Here is a 26,126-nt window from a genome sequence, read left to right as displayed (position 1 = left end):
CCTAGTGTTATTCCATTTGTAGAAGTAGGGAACAAGAAAAATAAGGAACATTTGCCATGCTTACCTCCCTGATCATGGTCCTATGGATATCAAATTTAAGTTTGATATTTTATCATAGATCTGAGGGCCATTTTTTCCCCAAAATATATTGCATGAAAAGAACCTGTTTTATTTTTATTCTCTGGCTGGAATTTTTGGTGCCTCTGAGATTTCTGTGCCCGAGGCAACTGCCTTACCCTCGTCCACACCCTGCTCAGGACCCAACCTTCAGATCCAGGCAGCCAACTTAGACCCTGAGCCCCCTTCGGCATCCTGTTTCCTGCCAGAGTATTTATCACAAGTTGCAATAATGACCGTCTGAGCTCTCTGGCGCTGTCAGCCTCTTCCTAGTAAAACAGAAGCTCGGGCAGGGCCCAGGGATAGGGTGATCTCGCTGTCAGGATCCCAGTGACGGTTGGAACCAGCTTCGATTTCCTTTCAGTAAAAGCCCAAGAATGCATGCTACCTGCCAGGTGTTGTTATAGACGCTGGGAATACATCTGTGAGCTTCTTTCTGCTTTCAGGGGTTACAGTTTTTGCATAAACAAGTACAGCCTTCAATAAAAAAAAAAAAAAAAAAGACTGTGTTGGTTGAATGAGTACTATTTTTCCTTTGAATGAGTACAATTAACACTATTTCCTGCACTAATTAAAGAAAAAGTAGCAGTGACAAAATTGGCTCCTCCATTCATTGTGTGTGTTTTTTCGTTTTTGATGTTGGTGTTTTGTTTTTGTTTTATTTTTTTGATTTTTTTGTTTGATTGGTTCTTTTTTGTTTGTTTTTTTGCTCTTTTTTTCCTTCTTTGTTTGGTTGTTGTTGTTTTTCTGCTTTGAAGTCTGGTTTTCTCCACTGCTTTCTGCCTGATATAGCCAAGTTAAGAGAAGAGGAAGGATCTAAGTCATTGGCGACAAGGCAGACCAGTGAACTCTCCATCAGCAACTCTACTTGGGGAAACCAGCTTCGCTTTCACATATTTTTCTGCAAAATACAAATAGCCAGGGACTGTGCTGGTTGTTTTGGATCCAACTCAGCACATCTATCTACTCAGTAAAGCGTAAAGGGTCCGAATGCATAGTTTCTATATTGAGCTTTGAGAACTGCCAATTCACAGTTAAGTAAGCAGATGGCCAAGGACAATCTCTAAAGGAATGTGCCTCAGTGACTGTATCCCGATAAAACTTTATTCACAGAACATAGTCAGCCAGGACCTGGATTTGCCCAGAGGCAATAGATGGCTGGGGCCTGAAGTCATTCTTGTCACACTGCCACCTTAACAGCCTGAGTCCAGTATGGGAGGATTATGACCATCACCCCACTTTAGAAGGGAGAGCTGGGCTGAAAGAAAGGACATAGCTCCAAGTGCAGAACTGGGCTTTACTGCCCACCCCCTACCACCGTGGAATGCCCATGAGCTAAGGGACACTGATGTCCTGAATGTACATTCTTTTTGTTTTGTTTTGTTTTGTTTTGGGGCCACACCCAGTGATGCTCAGGGGTTACTCCTGGCTATGTGCTCAGAAATTGCTCCTGGGGAGCCAGAGAGATAGCATGGAGGTAAGGCATTTGCCTTTCATGCAGAAGGTCATTGGTTCGAATCCCAGCATCCCTGTGCCTACCAGGGGCGATTTCTGAGTATAGAGCCAGGAGGAACCCCTGAGCGCTGCTGGATGTGACCCAAAAATACCCAAAAAAAAAAAAAAAAAAGAAATTGCTCCTGGTTCAGGGGACCATATGGAACGTTGGGGGATCGAACTGCAGTCTGTCCTAGGTTAGCGCTTGCAAGGCCACCGTTCTGGTCTCTGAATGTCCATTCTTTACAGACCCCTTGCCTGTGTGGGTCAGTCAGATGGCATTGTGGACTCACCCTGACTCCCCCCTGCATCTGGACAACAGAACCCATCAATCACACCAAGGTTTAAATGAAAATTCATTCTCAGGCTGGAGCATAGTACAGTTGGTAAAGCACAGGACAGCACAGGACAGTCCAGGTTCAGTTGTTGGATACTACCAGGAGTGACCCCTGTGCATAGATTTAGGAGGAAGCCCTGAAGTGCCGCCTGCCACCTCCTTTCCCCCCAAAAGAAATAAACAAATAAAGTAAAAGAAGCTAATCGGATCTGAGGGGAAGCTCAGTGGACTAATATGCATGCTTTATATTCAGGAAACCCAAGATTCAAGCTCCACTTGTACCATCTCTATGGCGCCTGATAGGTTGATTCTGAATCACAGAATCTACAGTCCCTACAGAAAGTGACTTCCTATTCCATTCACTTCTCTCAGGGCAAGATTCTCAAAGCTTCCCACAATTCTCCCAGGTAAGCCCAAATATTAGTTTTGTCATATAAATGCTACAGGTTGGGGGCCGGGGAGATAGCATGGAGGTAAGGCGTTTTGCCTTTCATGCAGAAGGTCGGTGGTTCGAATCCAGGCATTCCATATGGTCCTCCAAGTGTGCCAGGAGCGATTTCTGAGCGTAGAGCCAGGAGTAACCCCTGAGTGCTGCCGGGTGTGACCCAAAAACCAAAAAGAACAAAAACAAAAACTACAGGTTATTCTACTGTTTTGTTTTATTTTTGTTTGTTTGGGGCCCATACCTGGTGATGTCCAGGGATTACTCCTGGTTCTGCACTCAGGAGTCATTCCTGGTGGTGCTCAGGGGACCCTATGGGATGCAGGGTTTGTACCTGGCTCAGCCATTTACAAGGCAAATGCCCTAATCACTACTATTGCTCCAGCTCCTCTATTTTATTTGTATTTCTGTTCAGATGTGATTGATAAAGATGGCATCTAGGGGACTGGAGAGATGGTGCAGCAAAGAAGATGCTTTTTTGCTTGAGGCTAGTCTAGGCTCATCTTCAGCACAGTACAAGGTACCCCTGAGCCCACCAGATGTGATCTTAGCCCAGAACCAGGAGTAATCCAGGAACTGCTCTAAGTGTGGCCCCAAGAGGAAACAAAATGTCATCTAAAAGCCGAAGAAAGTTTGAGCAGTTAAGGTATTTGCTTTGCATGCCAGGGACTTGGGTTCAAATCCCAGAATCAAACTGTTTTAAAAGCCAGACTGTCCAACTGCCATTTCATTCCTCCTTCCATGCAATGTTTTCTCTTGTAAAGATTATTCAGGGGCGGAGCGGTGGTGAAAGGCGGCGTCTGCCTTGTGTGCGCTAGCCTAGGAGGGACCATCCATCCCCCCAGCGTCCCATATGGTCTCCCAAGCCAGGAGCAATTTCTTTTTTTTTTTTTTTTTTTGGTTTTTGGTTTTTGGGCCACACCCAGTAACGCTCAGGGGTTACTCCTGGCTATGTGCTCAGAAGTTGCTCCTGGCTTGGGGGACCATATGGGACACCGGGGGATCGAACCGCGGTCCGTCCAAGGCTAGCGCAGGCAAGGCAGGCACCTTACCTTTAGCGCCACCGCCCGGCCCCACCAGGAGCAATTTCTGAGGAGTAACCGCAGAGTGTCACCTAGTCTAGCCGAAAAACAAAACAAAACAAAACAAAACAAAAAACAAATAAAGATTATTAAAAGCAAAAAAAAAAAAAAAGTAAGAAACAGCCTCTTATTTGGGCTAGTTTAGCACAGTTTGGGCCCAAACATGTCGGATTGATTTTGATTTCACCTCTTCATTCAGTGTGTGTGTGTGTGTGTGTGTGTGTGTGTGTGTGTGTGTGTGTGTGTGTGTGTGTTACTGGGGGTCAAAAAAAATAGAACCCAGGGCACATGGGTTTAGTCCCTTTTGCCATCTCGCTTCCTGGTTTTCCCTTTTTCCTCTTTTTCTTTTTCTTTTTTGTTTGTTTGTTTGTTTCATTTTGTTTTGTTCGGGGGCCATACCTGGCGATATTCAATGCTTATTCCTGGCTCTGTATTCAGAAATCCCTCCTGGCACTCAGGAAACTATATGAATGGTGTGTTGAGGATTGAACACAGGTCTGCCACATGCAGGGTCAACACCCTATTCATCATTGCCTGAATTTTACTAAAAGGTTTCTGAGAGTTATTTTCTTTCTAAAAGGTTTCTGAGAGTTATTTTCTCTTTCTTTCTTTCTTTCTTTCTTTCTTTCTTTCTTTCTTTCTTTCTTTCTCTTTCTTTCTTTCTTTCTTTCTTTCTTTCTTTCTTTCTTCTTTCTTTCTTTCTTTCTTTCTTTTCTTTCTTTCTCTCTTCTCTTTCTGTCTCTCTCTTCTCTCTCTTTCTGTCTCTCTCTTTCTCTTTCTTTCTTTCTTCTTTCTTTCTTTCTTTCTTTCTTTTTTCTTTCTTTCTTTCTTTCTTCCTTCCTTCCTTCTTCCTTCCTTCTTTTTCTTCCTTCCTTTTTCTTTCTTTCTTTCTTTCTTTTTTCTTCTTTCTTTTTTCTTTCTTTCTTTCTTTCTTTCTTTCTTTCTTTCTTTCTTTCTTTCTTTCTTTCTTTCTTTCTTTCTTTCTTTCTTTCTTTCTTTCTTTCTTGGTTTTGGTATTGGTCTACACTGGTGGTTCTCAGGGCTTTCTTTGGCTCTGTGCTCAGGGATCACTCCTGGCAGGGCTCCAGGGTGATGCTAGGATGCCAGAGATCGAACCTGGGTTGGGAGCCTGCAAGGCAAGCACTCTACCTGCTATGATATCTCTTTTGTCCCTACATATTTATTTTAGAAAAAAAAATTTTGAAGTAATGATGACTTATAAGACTGTATATGTTAAGGAGTATACTCTCTATGCCTTTTATGATATATGATGCCATTCTACTTTTTTTTCCCCTAATAATAGAAAGCCAGAGAGATAGCACAGAGATTACAGCTCTTGCCTTACATACAGCCATAACCGAAATAAACATTTGGATTCTAGCCCTACATACGATTCCACCAGGTGAGGTTCCTGAGCATAATGGCAGGTGTAAACCCCCCCCCCAGCACTACTAGGTGTGAGCTTCCTTCCCATGCCCCCCAAAATCAAGACATGGTCACCAAAACAAAATTTAAAATGTAAAACCTGGGACCAGAGAGATACTATGGGAAGTAAAGGAGCTAAGGTGTTTGCCTTTCATGCAGCTGACTCTGTTCAATCCCTATATAAGGGTTCCTGAGCACTGTCAGGGCTCCCTCCTCAGCACAAAGCCAGAAGTAGAAGTAGCTTCTGAACACAAGCAGACATCATCCTGCCCCCCCCCAAAAAAAACCAACAACCAACAATAACAAAAAAATAATATAAAAAACTATCTGAACCTGAGCTGGGATGTGGCTCTCTAGTTAAGCACTTGCCTTGTATATGTGGATCTCGGGGTTTGATTCCAGCACTTTACTCCTTGAAAAAAAAAAAAAACATAGTCAAAATATTAAACAGGGAATTTGAGCAATAGTACAGAGGGTAAGGCATTTTCCTTGCATGTGGCCAACCTTGGTTCAATCCCCAGCACTTCATATGGTCTCCCAAACCTACCAAGAGTGATCCCTGAGCACAAGCCAGGAGTAAGCTCTGAGCAAAGCCAGGTATGGCCTCCCCCAAATATATAACAAGATCTGGAGAGATGGCTCGAAGGGCGAAGCACATGCTTTGCCTGTAGGAGGTCTCAGGTGAAGTTCCAGAATTTCATGATTCCCCAAGTATGGCTGGAGTGACCTGTGAGCACAGAGACTGGCGTAGCCCAGGAAGCCAGGAAGGTCACAGGAAAGAAAAGGGGAAGGAAAGGAAAGGAAAGGGAAGGGAAGGGAAGGGAAGGGAAGGGAAGAGAAGGGGAAGGGGAAGGGGAAGGGGAAGGGGAAGGGAAAGGGGAAGGGGAAGGGAAGGGAAGGGAAGAGAAGGGGAAGGGGAAGGGGAAGGGGAAGGGGAAGGGAAGGGAAGGGAAGGGAAGGGGAAGGGGAAGGGAAGGGAAGGGAAGGGAAGGGGAAGGGGAAGGGGAAGGGAAGGGGAAGGGAAGGGAAGGGAAGGGAAGGGGAAGGGGAAGGGGAAGGGAAGGGGAAGGGGAAGGGGAAGGGAAGGAAATGATACATAAAATAAAAAGTACTTAAAATTTCCTCAAGTAATGGCTCTTTTATTGCTTCTCCTTTTTTTTTTTTTTTTCCTTTTTTTTTTTCTGGGTTACCATAGTCAGTGGTTAGACCATATCAGTTACCTACATAGCAGGGGCCTTAATCCCCTGAGCTGTCTTTCCCCAAGGGCCTAGCCTTGCTATTTTTTCACATCCGTGGGGAAGTCTGGGTTTCAGGGTGTCTTTACAGTTTTCTCCACACACTTGAGACCCTGCTACATTGGCTGTGCACACATTGTTCTATTATGTTACATTCATCCCTGCACACTGGCTCTATGTGTCATATTCTGGGATGCCGATTGCCTCTTCCTCCCTTCTCTTTGCCAGTCATGGGCCTTGCTTGGGTAGAATGACCTTCCTAGAGAGGTACATTTACAGCAGAGAGCAGATCTGACAGTCCTTGGAAGGAACAGTTGAACAGAACCTCCCCTCCACTCACTAGATGCCCTAACCATCTTCCATCTCTCCCACAACCAAGACTCCAAAATATCTCTGTAATCAAATGCCCTCTCCTTTTTTTTCCAGGGGGGGGGGGCGGGGGTTGGGTCACATCCGGTGATGCTCAGGGGTTACTTACTCCTGGCTATGCTCTCAGAAATCGCTCCGGGCTTGGGGGACCATATGGGACGCTGGGGGATCAAACCGTGGTCCATCCTAGGCTAGCACGCCCTTATGGCTTGAGCCACCATTTCAGCCATTGGTTTGGGAATAAGCAAAGAATGCTGTGCCCTAGCTGAGATTCCATGAGCCCTACTTGAGATCCCCTTCCACAAACAGAGTGTCATTTCTAGAAACAGTCTCTTTGAGTTTTCTGGTGAGGATCATCGGAGCTGCCTGCTAGGGCTGGAGAACAGGCCTTGCATGCTAAACTCCCAGGTTTAGTCCCCAGGACCACTAGACCTCTAAGCACTGCAGGGAGCATCACACTTGGTGGGAGTAGCACTTTAAGTACAGCTGTATGTGGCCTCCAAACAAAAAAAAAACATAATAAATTGAAACCTGTTTTTGTTTTGTTTTGGGGGCACACTCAATGGTGTTCAGGTGTTGTTACTCCTGTCTCTGCATTCAGAAATTATTACTGGTGGAAGTGGGGACCATATGGGATACTGAAGATCAAACCTGGGTCTGCCAGTTGTAAAGCAAACACCCTACCAGACTTCTAATGTACAACTAGTACTTTCAAAATGGTTATCTGTTGAAAAAAATTTTTTTGTTTGTTTGTTTTTGGGTCACACCCGGCAGCGCTCAGGGGTTACTCCTGGCTCTATGTGCAGACATAACTCTTGGCAAGCTCGAGAGACCATATGGGATGCCTGGATTCGAACCACCATCTTTCTGCATGCAAGGCAAATGCTCTACCTCCATGCTATCTCTCCGGCCCTGAAAATTATTTTTTGTTTGTCTCATTTCTGGATTATATGTATATATATATTATATATTATTATATATATATATATATATATTCTCAGAGGAGACTCCTGGCTCTGTGCTCAGAGTTTACTCCTAGAAGTGCTTAGTGAAACCTCTGTGTTGCTTTGTTTTGTTTGTTTGTTTTGGTTTTGGTGTCACACCCAGCTGCACTCAGGGGTTACTCCTGACTCTACGCTCAGAAATCCCTCCTGGCAGGCTCGGGGGACCACATGGGATGCCAGGATTCGAACCACCAGCCTTCTACATGTAAGGCAAATACCCTACCTCTATGCTATCTCTTCAGTCCCTGAAACCTCTGTGTTGCAAACAATTAAACAAAGGACTGGGACTGGAGAGATGGCATGGAGGTAAGGTGTTTGCCTTGCATGCAGAAGGACGGTGATTCGAATCCCAGCATCCCATATGGTCCCCGGAGCATGCCAGGAGCGATTTCTGAGCGTAGAGCCAAGAATAACCCCTGAGCGCTGCCGGGTGTGACCTAAAAAACAAAAACAAAAAACAAACAAAAAATAAACAAAGAACAGACAGTTGTGACCAAGGCAAGCATATTAACGTGTGTATTATCCAAACTAAAAGTAATTTATTTTATTTTTGTTGTTGCTTTTGTTTGGTTGCTTGAATATGGAGCCAAGCCCAGCAGTGTTGAGGCCTTACCCCTGGCTCTACACTTAGAAATTACTCCTGGCAGTGCTTAGGGACGTATGGAATGCTAGGGATTGAACCTGAGTCAGCTTTGTGCAAGGCAAATAAATGTCCAACTCACTAAATGCCCAACTAACTCTACAGTGCCTAAAAATAATTTATTTTAGTGATGAACTCATAATGCATGATTATTATTCCATTCTATTATAGTAACCATGATTTAGTTGTATCTCCTAATTATATACACTCAGTTTTTACTTTGTATAGAAGTTTTTTGTTTTGGTTTGGTTTGGATTTTGGGTTTTTGGCCACCAACCACTGGCCTTGCACTCAGAAATCACTCCTAGTAGGCTCAGAAGACCATATGGGATGCATGTATCAAACTGGGGTCAGCCAAGTGCAAGGCAAACACCCTACCCATTGTACTATCTCATTCTAGCCCCTACATTTTTTTAACATGAGGACAAATATTTCTCATAATTATGGCAGTCCACAGACAGATTTTCTTTTTTTCAATAAAAAGAAATTTGTCTTTTTTCTCTTAGAGTTTGATGACTATTTGATCTATGTTTCTCGAAAATAACCTTTCACTGGACAGAATTCCCATTAGATACAGGGACCCAGGAAGAAGTCTTTATGTTTTCTGAAATTGGAAGAAAAGGTGATCATTAAGGCTGCAGAAAATGAGCTTACTTCTAATTTTCATTTTTCTGCTCTGCCTGGTTTGAGCAAATTTGGCCAAAACACATGGATTAAATCTGACTGTTTCCATGTGTGATGAAAGTAACAACTGGGGCCAGAGAGATAGCATGGAGGTAGAACGTTTGCCTTTCATGCAGAAGGATAGTGGTTTGAATCCTGGCATCCCATATGGTCCCCTGAGCCTGCCAGGAGCGATTTCTGAACGTAGAGCCAGGAGTAACTCCTGAGCACTGCCAGGTGTGGCCCAAAAAAAACAAAAAACCAAAACAAACAAACAAAAGTAACAACTAAAATCTCAGTGCCTAAAGTATCATTTTTTTCTAGCAGAAATGATCAATTTTCTTTTTTTTTTTTTTTTTTTTTTTTGTGGTTTTTGGGTCACACCCGGCAGTGCTCAAGGATTATTCCTGGCTCCAGGCTCAGAAATTGTTCCTGGCAGGCACGGGGGACCATATGGGACGCCGGGATTCAAACTGATGACCTCCTGCATGAAAGGCAAACGCCTTACCTCCATGCTATCTCTCCGGCCCTGAAATGATCAATTTTCAGCTGTGACATGTAAGTGAATAAGCAAAGATCAAAGATAAATCACTTTTTTTCCCCCTTTTTTCCTTTTCTTTGTTTTGGGGCCACACCTGGCAATTTTCAAAGTTTATTCCTGGCTCTGCTCAGTGATCATTCCCGGTGGGACTTGGGGCATCTAACCCAGGTCCAACAAGTACAAGGCAAGTACCCTAGCCTCTGTACTATTGCTCTGACCTCAAAGGGCCACATCACTTTTCATAAAGAAGGAATGAGATACTGAAGTGACAGTAAATTGCTTGCCTTGCATGGAGGGGAAGACAAGGGTTCTCTTCCTGGCCTATGGTACCCAAGGCCTCCAGGAGTAACCCCTAAGCACTGTCAAATGTGGACCCAAAATAAAAACAAATAAACAAGAAAAGATGAGACTTCAGTTTCTAGCATTAGGATAGCTGTGATTTGCCTTCAACAAAACATTGAGAAGGAAATAACATACCTAATTTTCTTGTTTTTCCCCTTGCTTGGCATCTTTTTTATTAGCAATAGATGTATACAATGTTCCTTCCTCCACACATTGCTTTCATGAATGTTTTTTTTTTAATTTTAAGTTTTTGGAAGCAGATGGATTGAAGGAGGAAGATCCAGCCTCACAAATTTAGAGGTTTCTTTTATAAAATAAAAATGGAGGGTTAGGAGTTGGAGAGAGTACAGCAGGTAAGATGTCCCAAATGTTTCTAAACTATTTGCAATTGCCAACTAGCAATTTCTGACTATATCACAGCACCACTGAAGGCTGCCACCACCAGCAAGCACAAAAACAAAAAAATATACCTGGCTAGGCATGCATGTAACATCTTCATCGAAGCAGCAACATCAATAAATAAATGATAAGATTTATCAGGGAAGAAATTCAGGGGAAGGGTTCAATGTCTCTGTGCTACTGGGGGCAGGCATTAAATAAAAAGAGGAGGGCTGAAGAGATAGTGTTGTAGGGATAATGTTGTAAGGAAGGAAGGAAGGAAGGGCGCTTATCTTGCACATGGATGACTTGGGTTTGATCCCTGACATTCCATATGGTTCCCTGTACTTGTCAGGAGTAGTTCCTGAGTGCAGAGCCAGAAGTAACCCCTGAACATGACCAGATATGGCCCCAAAATCTTTAATAATAGTAATAATAAAATAATAATAATAATAAATTGGTGGGGGAAAGGGAGAGAATGTTTCCAGCACAAATAATTTGTTGGGTTTTTGTTTTTGTTTTGTTTTGGTGTGGTTTTTGGTTTTTGTTTTAGGGCCACACCTGGCGGTGCTCAGGAATTACTCCTGGCAGGCTCCAAAGATCATATAGGATGCCCAGGATCAAACCTGGGTCAGCCATATGCAAAGCAAACACCCTACTCACTTGTCTATCACTCTAGCTCTATTAATTATTTATTAGAAAACAATGAAGACAGGATTTAAACTGTTGGGAAAGGAGCTGGCTAAACACCAAACTGAAAGGCTGGGTGAGAATTTTATCACTCATACAGCTAAAGACTATGCAGGTAAGTGCTGGAGTGGTTAGGGAACTAACCACTAACAGTGTTAGGGCATTTGCCTTGCATGCAGCTGACCCAGGATGACACAGGTTCAATCCCTGGCATCCCATATAGTTCCCCAAGCCAGGAGCGATTTCTGAGCGCAGAGCCAGGAGTAATCCCTGAGCGCCTTGGATGTGGCCCCCAAAACCAAAACTAAACAAAAAGACTATGCAGGTAACTTCCTTCATCATCTTCCTTAAAAAACTTTCCTAAAAGTCTCCTAAAACTTTCCAATGACTGAACTGTGTGTGATGAATCTGAAGGAGCTTTCTCTTTCTCATGAATTCAGAGAGTTTACTCATTTCTGGGCCCCTGATCTCTATTTGACCAACAATATTAGCCCCAAGTTTTCTTATTCCAGAAACGCTAAACAAATCGCCTAAAAAAGACCTTGAGAATAGAGAAAATTAACAGAAAGCTGAGAAACAGAAATTAACAGAAATGGATGAGAAAACGTCTTCGTGGATAAAACAGAACTCTTGGTAAAAATAAAGGTGAATGCAGAGGAGTTTCTCCCTCCCTGTCTAATTTGTAACTGAAATTCCTTTCTGAAGACAAGGAATAGGGTTGGGTGAAGGAGAGTGCTGGTTGTCAGCTGCTAAACCTGCAGGACTCTGTGCTTGTAGAATTTGGTGGTTGCACGATGGGGTGAGTGAGTGGAGAGAGTAGGTAGAGGGGTGCCCACACCTGCCTTTGTACGGGCTTGCTTGCGCTACTGGAGATCTGAGTTGCCAAATCAATACCTTGGTTGTCCTTGAGAAGCCTGTAGGTCTGTTTTTAATAGTGTTGCTACACGGGTGAAATGACACTGATTACTTAGCACTGTCTCACCTTTGATCGACTGATCTACTTAGGGACTGCGGGGACAGAGAGACCCAGGCAGGGCCTGAGAGATCATTAACAAATTCAAAGAAGGAAGGGAAAACTACAAGTTACAGAAAGACAGGAAGTCTGAGGTTTGTCAGTTGTTGAAACATTTGATAGCTCCTTTTGAGAGAGAGTCACAGCCTTCGACCTTTCTTGGAGAAGATAGAACAGTCACATTTAGAGGCAATACAAGCAGTGAAGCCACAGACAGTTCAAACTCCATAACTTTGAATTGATTCTAAAAGAATGAATGGAAGCTGTTTTCTTTCCCATCCTTCCTGCTCTAATGAGATACACGTGCTTGAAAATATTTCTACAGGCTGGGGTGATAGTATAGTGCATAGAGCTCTTGCCTTACTTCTGACAGACCCAGGTTAGTTCCCCAGCATCCCATATGGTCCCTGAGTCCACCAGGTTTGGCCCCTGACCTCAGAGCCAGGAGTAAGCCCTAAGAATTGCCAGGTGTGGCTCTCCACAAAAAATCAAAATGTACTTCAATTTTTGGTATATTCAGACAATTTAATATCTCTCAAAGAAATCACAGGAAATAGGTTAAGTTATATAACATTCTGAAAAAGGCAAAATTATAAAAAAAAAATCTAGGGTCCAGAGAGATAGCATGGAGGTAAGGCATGTTTGCCTTTCATGCAGAAGGTCATCGGTTCGAATCCCATCGTCCCATATGGTCCCCCGAGCCTGCCAGGAGCGATTTCTGAGCGTGGAGCCAGGAGTAACCCCTGAGCACTGCCAGGTGTGACCCAAAAACCAAAAACCAAAAAAAAAAAAAAAAAAAATCTTTAAAAAAAAAAAAATCTAAAGATCAGTGATTACCACAGACCAAAGCCGTGCATTGGAACTAACAACCCCCAACTATTTCAAAAGACATAAATTGGACATGTATGTCTTTTGAATATTTTATGTGATTTTTCTCTGAGAGTCTTACTAAATATTCTCTTATACAGTGACGATTCTAACCAATTTTTATCTTTTCTTCTCTTTGTGATCTGTTTAATAAGAAATTTTGGTGAAAGAGTCCCCCAATTTAATGCTTATGATTGAACCATGTCATAGAGATTGTTGGACTTGTTCTTATGGCCCCCATATGTGCCGATAACGCCACATGGCATTGTTCCTTGTTTGCATAGGCACATTAAAATGGGAAAATACTATATATACAAATAAGATCTTATCTAATAGAGATTGGAACACACAAATCTTGTAGTGCACAGACCTTATACCCTGAACATTGACATAATGACCTGGCACAGGCCTCAGAAGAATGGGCATTCTCCATTCATCCCTGAACCTGGGAAGCCATCCATAAAATATCCAAGTTTGTCTATAACATCACCTGGAAGCAATCCCCTACCAGGGAAGACCCTACCACTGCTCTGACTTCGACCTGCTCAAAAGAGACTTCCCTTAACACTGAGAAGACTTAACAACAACAACGACCTGCTTACAGGACAGGGCTCTCTGCATTGCCCTTTAACTGTGAGGTGAAACTAGAGGATGCTCCACATCCTGACTTCAATGTAGAATATGCAGATTACAGGATCTTTAATACAGAAACATGATACCAACAACAGAGACTGTGTGAAAAATAAAAGTGTATTGGCACTACAGACAATGTCTTGGATTGGACAAACTAGTTTGCCTGGAGCCTACAGTTGACTTATGCCAGGAAACTTTAGGGGTAGGGTCTCCTTGTATTTAGGCCAAGGTTTTTCCTTTCCATGTCCCTCATATTTTGGTGGGCCTATGCAAACAATAATTGCCACTCTAACACCGTTTTTTACTGTGCTCCTTTGACTCTAATCCTTAAAAAAAAAAACAAAAAACCACTTAAACTTTTGAGGTTAACTTAAACTAATATGCATGTGCATGGAAATATAAAAAAATATTAGGCCTTTAATGTTGAAGGAGTTACATAAGTTTTATGGCTTTAGATTGCTTTGTGTGTTGCTAAGAAATATTATAATGTATTACAATCTGGGGACTTGAGGGACAAAGTAATTTACATGGGTTCTGTTTTATTTATCTTAATGTTCTTTGGCTGAAAGTTCAAAACTAAGGTATCAGCAAGGGGACTTCTTCTGAGAATTCTGTTTATGGGTGATTGTCCTTCCACTGTAACTTTACCTTGTCCTCTTTCTTTGCATCTTTGTTCTCATAATTAAAAATAAAAAATTTTTAAAAAAGTGGGGCTGCTGGGGCCGGGCGGTGGCGCTGGAGGTAAGGTGCCTGCCTTGCTTGCGCTAGCCTAGGACGGACCGCGGTTCGATCCCCCGGCGTCCCATATGGTCCCCCAAGAAGCCAGGAGCAACTTCTGAGCACATAGCCAGGAGTAACCCCTGAGCGTCACAGGGTGTGGCCCAAAAAACCAAAAAAAAAAAAAAAAAGTGGGGCTGGAGAGATAGCATGGAGGTAAGGCATTTGCCTTTCATGCAGAAGGTCATCGGTTCGAATCCCGGCGTCCCATATGGTCCCCCGTGCCTGCCAGGAGCAATTTCTGAGCCTGGAGCCAGGAATAACTCCTGAGCACTGCCGGGTGTGACCCAAAAACCACAAAAAAAAAAAAATTTTAAAAAGTAACAAAAAAGATCAGTGATTAACAAGGATTAGGGGAGATAAAGATGAATAGATGTAATATAGAGGATTTCTTTTTTTTTGTTTTTGGTTTTTGGGTCACACTGGCAGCACTCAGGAGATACTCCTGGCTCTACACTCAGAAATCGCTCCTGGCAAGCTCAGGGGACTATGGGGGATGCTGGGATTCAAACCACCAACCTCTGCATGCAAGGCAAACACCTTACCTCCATGCTATTTCTCTGGCCCGAGGATTTCTTTATTTTATTTTATTTTATTGAACCATTGTGATTTACAGTCCTTCATAGTTGGACATACAATGAATCAGGGCCAATCCTACCAGTAGAGTCGACCTCCTTCCACCAATGTTTACAGAGTGCATCCCATACCAGCACGCCTTGCCCTCCAGCCTGCCAGTATAACAGGCCTATTTCAAGTTTAGATTGTTCAAGTTTGGATCTCTTGATTCCATTGTAGTTGACTTTGGCTTGAATATTTAGTTCTGTCCTTTTTTAAACACCATTAATTCACCTAAGACCACTTGGCCCCTGACCTCCATCCTTTCATATTTGTGTTTCTCTTCCTCCACTCAATTTCTCTCTTTCTCCTCACTATACTCCAGGGCCATCAACATTTTTTAAAATTTTATTGCAGTTAAGCAATATGGTTATAAAGTTAACTTTTATAGGGTTTGGTGGGGGTTGTTTGTTTGTTTGTTTGGATCACACTCAAAACAATGCTTAGGGCTTATTCATGGCTCTACACTCAGCAATTACTCATGGCAATACTTGGGACCATATGGGATGCCCTGGACTAAACCCAGTTAAGTGTCTTACCTGCTGGACATTTCTACAGCCCCAATTTTTATATTTTTGACGTACAAACTTACTGCATCTTCATTGCTATGCTGTCTTTACTTATCATATCCCTTTTGGGGGGGGGGGCTGCTCAGGGGTTACTCCTGGCCCTAAACTCAGAAATTGCTCTTGGCAGGTTCAGGGGACCATATGGAATACCAGGGAATCAAACCCGGGTTCATCTGGGGTTGGCCTGTGAGAAAGGCAAACAAACATCCTACCATTGTGCTACCCACTCCAGACCCATTACTTCCCTTTTTTTTTTTTTAGCAGTTTTTTTTTTTTATTTAATCAAAGTGGATTACAAATCTTTCACAGTAATATTTCAGGTACATAGTGATATTGAATCAGGGGTGTTCCCACCACCAATGTTGTCCTCCCTCCACCCCTGTTCCCAGCATGCATCTCTTTTACCCCCTGGACTGCTAATATATTTCCCTTCTTTAAATACTTTTTTTTTTCCGGGGGGGGGGGGGCACGTGGCAGCACTCTGGTTACTCCTGGCTTTGCACTAAGAAATTATTCCTGGCAGGCTTGGGGACCACATGGAATGCTGAGGACTAAACCTGGGTCAGCCACATGCAAAGCAACCTGCTGTGCTATCACTCCAGTCCTGTCACTTCCTTTTTTTGAAAATTGATATTTCTTGGAGTATTTTTTAAAAATGGATATTTCTTGGAGTATTTCTTTTCTGTTTTTTTACCTAAGACTAACTTTATGTTTTGAATTTGAAAGACAATTGCTACAATTTATGATTACTTTAAATTGAAAGTCTTTTTTTTTTTTTTTTTTTTTTTTGGTTTTTGGGCCACACCCGGCGGTGCTCAGGGGTTACTCCTGGCTATCTGCTCAGAAATAGCTCCTGGCAGGCACGGGGGACCATATGGGATACCGGGATTCTAACCAACCACCTTAGGTCCTGGATGGGCTGCTTGCAAGGCAAACACTGCTGTGCTATCTCTCCGGGGGCCCCCCCCCTTTGTTTTTGAAATTGAAAGTCTAGAGTGATAAATATAACCTCATGGGAGATGCTCTCAGCTGGGTGGGGAGGGGATGAGGCTGGAGTCCACTGGCAAAGCACACGCTTCTCATGTTTGAAACCTGAGATTCCATTGCCACCCAGATTCCTCAAAAAAGTGGAGACTTGAACCGGAGTGGTGGCACAAGCTGTAAGGTGTCTGCCTTGCTCGAGCTAACCTAGGTCGGACCATGGTTCAATCCCTAAACCAGGAGCGATTTCTGAGCACATAGTGTCACCAGGTGTGCCCCCCCCCAAAAAAAGCAGGGACTGTGTGTGAGATAGTACAGATGTATGGTTCGTGTCTTGTTTGATCCCCGGCACTACATGTGGTCCCCAAAACCACTCCTGAGCACATAGCCAGGAATAAGCTCTGAGTACTGTCAAGTGTGGTTCACAAATCAAAACCAAACACAAGGGGCCGAAGAGATAGCACAGAGGTAAGGTGTTTGCCTTTCATGCAGAAGGATGGTGGCTTGAATCCCAGCATCCCATATGGTCCCCCATGCCTGCCAGGGGCGATTTTCTGAGCATAGAGCCAGGAGTAACCCCTGAGCGCTGCCAGTTGTGACCCAAAAGCCAAAAGAAAGAAAGAAAGAAAAAGAAAGAAAAAGAAAGAAAGAAAGAAAGAAGAAAGAAAGAGAAAGAAAGAAAGAAGAAGAAAGAAAGAAAAGAAAGAAAGAAAAGAAAGAAAGAAGAAGAAAAGAAAGAGAAAGAAAGAAAGAAAGAAAGAAAGAAAAGAAAGAAAGAAAGAAAGAAAGAAAGAAAGAAGAAAGAAAGAAAAGAAAGAAAAAGAGAAGAGAAAAAGAAAGAGAAGAAAGAAAGAAAGAAAGAAAGAAAGAAAGAAAGAAAGAAGAAAAAAGAAAGAAAGAAAGAAAGAAGAAGAAAGAAAGAAAGAAAGAAAAGAAAAGAAAGAAAGAAAGAAAGAAAGAAAGAAAGAAAGAAAGAAAGAAAGAAAGAAAGAAGAAAACCAAATCTGGTGGTGAAGATCTGACAATTAGAGAATATATATTCAAGGGCCAGAGTGATAGCACAGTGGTAGGGTGTTTGCCTTGCACACTGCCAACCTGGGACAAACCTGGGCTTTATTCCTAGCATCCCATATGGTCCCGGAACCTGCTAGGAGTGATTTCTGAGTGTTGAGCCAGGAGTAACCCCTGAGTGCCACCAGGTGTGGCCCAAAAGAAAGAGAGAGAGAGAGAGAGAGAGAGAGAGAGAGAGAGAGAGAGAGAGAGAGAGAGAGAGAGAGAGAGAGAGATTTATTCCTGGCTGAGGGACCATAAGTGGTCTTGGGATCAAACTCCAGTTAGCCAAGTGCAAGGCAAACACCTTACCCGCCATACTATCTGGGCACATTATTTTAATCTACTTTCATTGACCAAAGTTCTGTTATTTACAGGACTGTTACTGGTGGCTTCCATGCACTTAATAACAATATGGGGTTGGAGGTGCTTAAATAGGTAAGTGCCATTTCTTCTTTCTGACAGAGAACTTCAGATTTCTTTGCTTAATTGTCATTTACATATTCCTGGAAAATCTCTAATTTTGATATCTGTATTGCCCAGACAGGAAAATACCTACACATGCCTTCCCCCTTCCTGGAAGAGGAAGCTTCTTCCCAGAAACACATCTTAGGAGTAAGGACCAGGAACTTAGGGCTGGGAACAGGAAGGGGTGTGACCACTGAGGGCCAGCTCCCCCCACCCACCTTCAGTCACCACCTGGTTTTAGAACTGCTGCTGCCTGAGGATCTGATTCAGCTGCTCAATCACCCCATTACTTCCTGTTCTCCTCAGAAGATACTGAGTTTGCTCACTAGTCCCCTCCTTGGCTGCCTGGGTGAGTCCATAAACCAATGATTGAAACTTCGGTATTTCTTTTTTTTTTTAAGGGGGGGGGCACACCCGGCAGTGCTCAGGGGTTACTCCTGGCTGTCTGCTCAGAAATAGTTCCTGGCAGGCACGGGGGACCATATGGGACACCGGGATTCGAACCAAACACCTTTGGTCCTGGATTGGCTGCTTGCAAGGCAAATGCCACTGTGCCATCTCTCCAGGCCTGAAACTTCAGTATTTCTAAATATTGCTATGATGAGATAGTTGGCTAGGTTTTGGGGTAGAAAAAGCAGAATGTCAATTAGAGATAGAAAAATTAGGCCAGGGACTGGAAAGATAGCACAGTAGTAGGGTGTTTGCCTTGCATACAGCTGAATTGGAACGACCTGGGTTTGATCCTTGGCATACCATATGGTCCCCTGAGCCTACCAGGTGCAATTCCTGAATGCAGAGCCAGGAGCAACCCCTAAGGACAGTCAGGTGTGTCCCCAACCCTGCCCCCCCCCAAATAAAACAGAAAAATGAGGCCAGAGAAATAGTCCAGTTGACTTTAGTTCAATTTCTGGCACTGCCTAAGGTCTCTGATGCCATCAATAGTGAACCCCAAGTACCTTGTATGACCCAAAAATAGTAGAAAAATACTCTATCTGGGGATTAGAGCAATAGTACAGTAGGATGTGCATTTGCCTTGTATGCAGCTAGCCTGGGTCCAACCCTGACATGTCATATGGTTCTTGAGCACTGCCAGGAGTAATTCCTAAGTGCAGAACCAGGAGTAAGCCCTGCCAAAATAAACAATTAAAAAGAAACCTTTTCTGCCTATACCCCACATAGATTTGATCTCTAGTGCCATACCTGGTCCCTGAGCACCACCAGGGGTTACTCCCAAGCACCATTTGACATGGCCCAACCTCTACCCTGCTGCTCAAAAGAAAAAAAGTAGTAAAACATCAATAGGTGAAATGATAGGAGATATGATTTGCACCACATCCCAGAGAAAAAATGGTACAAATGACCAAAGGGTTTAGTGCGTTGGTAATTGCAGAAACTTCAGGATGAACAAATGTATTGTTTTCTCTCCCCTTTGGTATTTACTTGAAATGATCCAGAGAGGGCTGAAGAAATAGCACAGAGGTAGGGCATTTGCCTTACATACAGAAGGATGGTGGTTCGAAACCCGGCATCCCATATGTTCCCCTAAACCTGCCAGGAGTAACCCCTGAGTATTGCCAGGTGTGACCCAAAAACGAAAGGGAAGGAAGGAAGGAAGGAAGGAAGGAAGGAAGGAAGGAAGGAAGGAAGGAAGGAAGGAAGGAAGGAAGGAAGGAAGGAGGGAGGGAGGGAGGGAGGAGGGAGGGAGGGAGGGAGGGAGGGGGGGAGGAGGGAGGGAGGAGGGAGGGAGGGAGGGAGGGAGGGGAGGAAGGAAGGAAGGAAGGAAGGAAGGAAGGAAGGAAGGAAGGAAGAAGGAAGGAAGGAAGGAAGGAAGGAAGGAAGGAAGGAAGGAAGGAAGGAAGGAAGGAGGAAGGAAGGAAGAAGAAGAAGAAGAAGAAGAAGAAAGAAAGAAAGAAAGAAAGAAGAAAGAAAGAAAGAAAGAAAGAAGAAAGAAAAGAAAGAAAGAAAGAAAGAAAGAAAGAAAGAAAGAAAGAAGAAAGAAAGAAAGAAAGAAAGAAAGAAAGAAAGAAAGAGAGAGAGAGAGAGAGAGGGAAGGAGGAAGGAAGGAAGGAAGGAAGAGAGAGAGAAAGAAAGAAAGAAGAAAGGAAGAAAGAAAAATAAAGAGAGAAAGAAAGAAAAAGAAAGAAAGAAAGAAAGAAAAAGAAAGAAGTGAAAGAAAGAAGAAAGAAGAAAGAAAGAAAGAAAGAAAAGAAAGAAAGAAAGAAAGAAAGAAAGAAAAAGAAAGAAAGAAAGAAAGAAAGAAAGAAAGAAAGAAAGAAAGAAAGAAAAGAAAGAAAGATGATCCAGAGTGAGAATAAGAAAAAAATTTACTTTCAGGACCAGAAAATAGCCCAGTGTGCTGAGTGCAGGTTTGGATTGGATCCCCAAAACTAAGCTCTGTTGAAGTAACCCTCAGCATTAAGCTGAAAGTAGCTTTTGAACACTGCTGGATTTCACCCCCAAACAAAAATAAACCATTCAATCACATCTATGTACATTTGTTGGGCAAATGGATTATAAGTGAACACTGAAATTTGAAAATGAAAAGTCATGATCTCAGGCCCGGAGAGATAGCACAGTGGCGTTTGCCTTGCAAGCAGCCGATCCAGGACCAAAGGTGGTTGGTTCAAATCCCGGTGTCCCATATGGTCCCCCGTGCCTGCCAGGAGCTATTTCTGAGCAGACAGCCAGGAGTAACCCCTGAGCACTGCCGGGTGTGATCCAAAAACCAAAAAAAAAAAAAGAAAAGTCATGATCTCTAAGACTATTATTAGAGTTGCAAGTAGAAATGGCATTCATTCACAGTTGAATGACTCCTATCTTCTCTGCTCCCTCAGTTAAAAGACCCCCAACTTTTTTTTATTAATTTTTTATTTTTAATTATGAGAACAATGATGCAAAGAGGACAAGGTAAAAAGTTACAGTGGAAGGACAATCGCCCATGAACAGAGTTCTCAGAAGAAATCACCTTGCTGACGTCTAAATATTGAACTTACAGTCAAAGAACATTAAGAAAAATAGCCGGGCGGTGGCGCTGGAGGTAAGGTGCTTGCCTTGCCTGCGCTAGCCTAGGACGGACCGCGGTTCGATCCCCCGGCGTCCCATATGGTCCCCCAAGCCAGGAGCGACTTCTGAGCGCATAGCCAGGAGTAACCCCTGAGCGTCACCGGGTGTGGCCCAAAAACCAAAAAAAAAAAAAAAAAAAAGAAAAATAAGGCAGAACCCATGTACAATTACTTTGTCCAAAAGTCCCCAGATTGTAGTACATTATAACATTTCTTAGCAGTACACAAAGCAATCTAAAGCCATGAGATTTATGTGACTCCTTAAACATTGAAGGCATAGTATTTTTTAATATTTTATGCACATGCATATTAGTATAAGTTAACATCAAAAGTTTAAGAGGTTTTTTTTAAGGGTTAGAGTCAAAAGAGCACAGTAAAAACGGTGTTAGAGTGGCAAATATTGTTTGCATAGGCCCACCAAAATATGGGGGGCATGGAAAGAAAAAGCCTTGGTCTAAATACAAGGAGACCTGACCCCTGAAGTTTCCTGGCACAAGACCAACTGTAGGCTCCAGGCAAACTAGTTTATTCAATCCAAGTCATTTTCTGTAGTACCAATACAGTTTTATTTTTCACACAGTCTCTATTGTTGGCATCAGGTTTCTGTATTAAAGATCCTAGAATCTGCACATCCTACATTGAAGTCAGGCTGGTATGGAGTATCCTCTAGTTTCACCTCACAATTAAGGGGCAATACAGAAAGCCCTGTCCAGTAAGCAGGTCATTGTTGTTGTTAAGTCTTCTCAGTTTTAAGAGAAGTCTCTTTTGAGTATGTTGATGTCAGAGCAATGGTAGGGTCTTCCCTGGTAGAGGATTGCCTCCAGGTGATGTTATAGACAACCTTGGATGTTTCGTAGATGTCTTCCCTAGATCAAGGGTGAATGGAGAATGCCCATTCTTCTGAGGCCTGTGCCAGGTCTTTATGTCAATGTTCAGGGTGTAAGGTCCCATTGCACTACAAGATTTGTGTGTTCCCATCTCTATTAGATAAGAACTTATTTGTATGTATAGTATGTATTGTATTTTCCCATTTTAATGTGCCTATGCAAACAAAAAATAAAGCCATGTGGCGTTATCAGAGTATATGGAGGCGTAAGAACACGTCCAACAATACCCATGACTTGGTTCAAACATAAGCATTAAACTGAGGGACTCTTTCACCAAATTCCCTATTGAACAGTTCACAAAGAGAAGAAAAGAAAAAAAAAAGTGAATCGTCACTATATAAGAAAATATTCAGCAAGAGTTATAGCCGTCAAAGAAAACACCCATAAAATGTTGAAAAGACATACGTGTCCTTTTTTATGCCTTTTGGAATAGTGGGGGGGGAGTGTTAACTCCAGGCACCACTTTGGTCTGTGACTTAGGACTCTACAGTACTTAAGTTAAAAAGGGTAAATGTAGAGTAATGATGATAGGGGGGTGAGAGAGTTAAAGAGAAAAATGATCTTTTGTAGGGGTGTGAGAAAGAGCAGAGTACAAAATGGACATTCTGCATACATAAAAACATATTTCAATGATAGTCAATACTATTAATGTATCTTGTTTTGAAAATATAGACTGGTAAGAGATTACCAGTGACTGCTTCAAAAAGCTGGTAGGCTGGAAGTTCAGAGCCCACGCCCAGACCCTCCCTAAGGGGAATGGGGGAAAGCCTAGGGTACCTTCAAGCTCCGCCAAGGGACCCACCTCGCTGGCTTGCCCAGGCATGTGGCCCAGGGAAGCCCTGGAGATCTGGAGCAAGGTGGTAGAGGGGTGCTGGACCCCCAACTTTTGACTTTGCATTGGCACATGGTCATCCACATAAATGTTTCCCAAACTCTTTAGTTCCAGAGGATGACTTTGGGATTGCATCTTGGCCGGTGGCTTGTAATGGGAAATAGAACTTCCTAAAAATGCTTTTAAAGAAGCATGTCTTCCTTCCAGACAACCCCTCTTTCTTCCTCCCTGTTGGAATATAATATGATGGCTAGAGTCTGAACAGCCATGTTGGATCATGAGGCAGAAAACTGATTAGAGGGTGGAGCAATAAGATCGAGTTCATTTTCTAAAATAATTGCTACACAAAATAATTCTCTCACATCACGAATTATCAGAAAGATGCAAATCAAAACAGCAATGAGGGGGCCGGGAAGGTGGCACTAGAGGTAAGGTGTCTGCCTTGCCAGTGCTAGCATAGGACAGACCGCAGTTCAATTCCCTCGGCATCCCATATGGTCCCCCCAAGCCAGGGGCGATTTCTGAGCACATAGCCAGAAGTAACCCCTGAGCGTCAAACGGGTGTGCCCCCCCCCAAAAAAAAAAACAACCAGCAATGAGGTACCATCTCATCACCACAGAGACTGGCACACATCACAAATATCAAAAACAGTAAGTGCTGGCGGGGATGTGGGGAGAAAGGAACTCCAGTGGGAATGCCGTCTAGTCCAGTCCTTATGGAAAACAACATGGGGGGGCCGGGCGGTGGCGCTGGAGGTAAGGTGCCTGCCTTGCCTGCGCTAGCCTAGGACGGACTGCGGTTCGATCCCCCGGCGTCCCATATGGTCCCCCAAGAAGCCAGGAGCAACTTCTGAGCGCATAGCCAGGAGTAACCCCTGAGCGTCACAGGGTGTGGCCCAAAAACCAAAAAAAAAAAAAAACAACATGGGGATTCCTCAAAAAACTGGAAATTGAGCTCCCATATGATCTAGCTATACCACTCTTAGGGATATACCCTAGGAACACAAAAAAAAACAATATAAGAAACCCTTCCTCACACCTGAATTCATTGCAGCACTTTTTACAATAGCCAAACTTTGGAAACAACCAAGATGTCCTTCAACAGACAAATGGCTAAACAAACTGTGGTATATATACACAATGAAATACTATGCAGCCGTCAGGATAGATGAAGTCATGAAATTTTCCTATACATGGATGTACATAGAATCTATTATGTTGAGTGAAATAAGTCAGAGGGAGAGAGATAGACACAGAATAGTCTCACTCATCTATGGGTTTTAATAAAAATTAAAGACATTACTGTAATATGGCCCAGAGACAATAGAGTTAAGGGCTGGAAGGGCCGAAAGAACTAGCTTATAATTTGAAGCTCGCCACAAAGAGAGGTGAACACTGTTAGGGAAATAACCACACACACACACACACACACACACACACACACACACACACACAATTTCCTCAAATCTTAGGCCTTCTCTTTTCCATGAGAGAAAAAATACTCTTGTTTCTGTTATCCACACAGAATTTGTGATTTTTTTTTTTTTTTTTTTTTTGGTTTTGGATTTTTGGGCCACACCTGATGACACTCAGGGGTTACTCCTGGCTATGCGCTCAGAAATTGCTCCTGGCTTGGAGGACCATATGGGACATCAGAGGATCGAACTGTGGTTCATCCTAGATTAGGCCTGTGCAAGGCAAACACCCTACTGCTTGCATCACTGCTCCAGTCCCACTGTGATTTTTGTTTTGTTTTGTTTTGTTTTTGGGCCACACCCGGCGATGCTCAGAGGTTACTCCTGGCTGTCTGCTCAGAAATAGCTCCCAGCAGGCACGGGGGACCATATGGGACACCAGGATTCGAACCAACCACCTTTGGTCCTGGATCAGCTGCTTGCAAGGCAAACGCCACTGTGCTATCTCTCTGGCCCGTGATTTTTTTTTTTTTTGATGGTAGGAGTTGCATCTAGTATATTTTACACTCTGTAGATTTTGTCAGCTAATTGATGTGAGAAAAGCAAGGTGTGTGTGTGTGTGTGTGTGTGTGTGTGTGTGTGTGTGTGTGTGTGTGTGTGTGTTGAATCAGCAAAGAAAATATGTTTTCAATTTAGTTAAGAGAAAAAGGCACAAACTATAAAACGATTAATTAAACAAGACACAATGAAAGTAATACTAGCCAGCTTGTTCAGAGTCACTGTTATGTGCCAGACTTTGTCCTAAACCCTCCACAGATGAGTAACTTAGTCCTCACAACCTGATTAAGAGTTATCCCAGGAGAGGTGAGAAAACAACAGCACAGAGAAGTAACTTGCCCAAGGTCAGATAATTTTTAAGCTGGGGAGATAAACAGACAGACATTGACTAGGAAGATATGGGAAGGAGAGAAAGGACAAGTGTGAGCTGGTAAACCCTTGGAAAAAAGATACAATCTTGGTTCCATCAGCCATTACCGCTAAAAATCTTGCTGGGATTCAACCTTGTTCAGGCTGAGAATAGCAGAGCCTCATTTTCAGGGGTTATTTAGAAGGGGGAAGGGGCACCTCTGAGACCCAGCTGCCGTGTTGGGCCTCTCCAAAGATTTGCTTTTTGTTATTTTGTTTAGTTTTCTGGCCACACCCAGCAGTGCTTCTGGCTCTGAGTTCAGGGATCATATGTTGCTCTGGGGATTGAACTAGGATCAGCTACATGCAAGGCAAATGCCTTACCCCACCATACTATCTCTTTGCCCTCTCTCCAAGGATTTTAAAGGATTTTGAAAATCCCCAAGGATTTTTTCCCAGTTTGCTATTGGGTGTGTGGTGCCCCTAGGAGCTATGGAAAGCCATCATAGGCGCACTGGACCTGGAGACACCCCAAATCTTGCCAGAAGTGATCTCTGAGTGCAGAACCAAGAGCAAGCCCTGAGTATCACCAGTGACCAGCAGCACTCAAGGGTCATTCTTGGCTGCACACTCAGGAATTACTCCTAGCAAGCTCAGGGGACCATAAGGGATGTGGGGATCGAATCCGGGTCAGCTGCCTGCAAGGTAAACGCTCTACCCACTGTGCTATCGCTCCAGCCCCCAATCTGGTGTTTCTTTGCTTGTTTGTTTCTTTTGGTAGAAGTCAGCAATTATTCCTACCAGTGCTTGGGGGACATATAATGCTAGAAATCATGCGCGCGCACACACACACACACACACACACACACACACACACACACACACACACACACACACACCCCGCATGCAAAGCCTTGCATTAGTCCTTTAAGCATCTCCTTGGCACACAGCATGTATTTTGAAACAAAGTTCTTCACAATATTTTTAAAATTTTCCTTTTCTTTCTTCTTTTTTTGCTTTCTTCCTTTCTTCCTTATTCTCCCTCCCCCCTTGCTTCTATTGTTCCTTCTTTTGTTTTCGGGCCACACTCAGTAGTGCTCAGGGATCCTCCTGTCCCTGCACTTTGGCATCATTCCTTGTAGGCTCAGGGAACCCCATGGGGTACTGGATGTCGAGCCCAGGTTCACTGTCTCCAATCTAAGTGTCTTACTTTCTGTATCATTTCTCTGTCCCTCTTCATGAATATTCTTTCATATAAATTACAGCTTTCTAGACTTCCAAACTGTAGTCTCA

General features: G+C 43.3%; 1 long non-coding RNA gene across 1 annotated transcript in view; it reads left to right on the top strand.

The window, feature by feature from the left end:
• The window catches only part of LOC126019173 (uncharacterized), a 168,047-nt gene extending 151,203 nt beyond the window's left edge, over window positions 1-16,844 (top strand). Inside the window, exon 2 of the long non-coding RNA XR_007498930.1 lies at window positions 16,709-16,844. This is a non-coding gene — a long non-coding RNA (uncharacterized LOC126019173). The remainder of the gene's footprint in view (window positions 1-16,708) is intronic.
• The last annotated feature ends 9,282 nt before the right edge of the window (window positions 16,845-26,126 follow it).

Source organism: Suncus etruscus, chromosome 9, assembly GCF_024139225.1.
Source record: "Suncus etruscus isolate mSunEtr1 chromosome 9, mSunEtr1.pri.cur, whole genome shotgun sequence".
In the NCBI taxonomy this organism is placed as follows: Eukaryota; Metazoa; Chordata; class Mammalia; order Eulipotyphla; family Soricidae; genus Suncus; species Suncus etruscus.
This window is presented reverse-complemented; position numbering and strand designations above follow the sequence as displayed.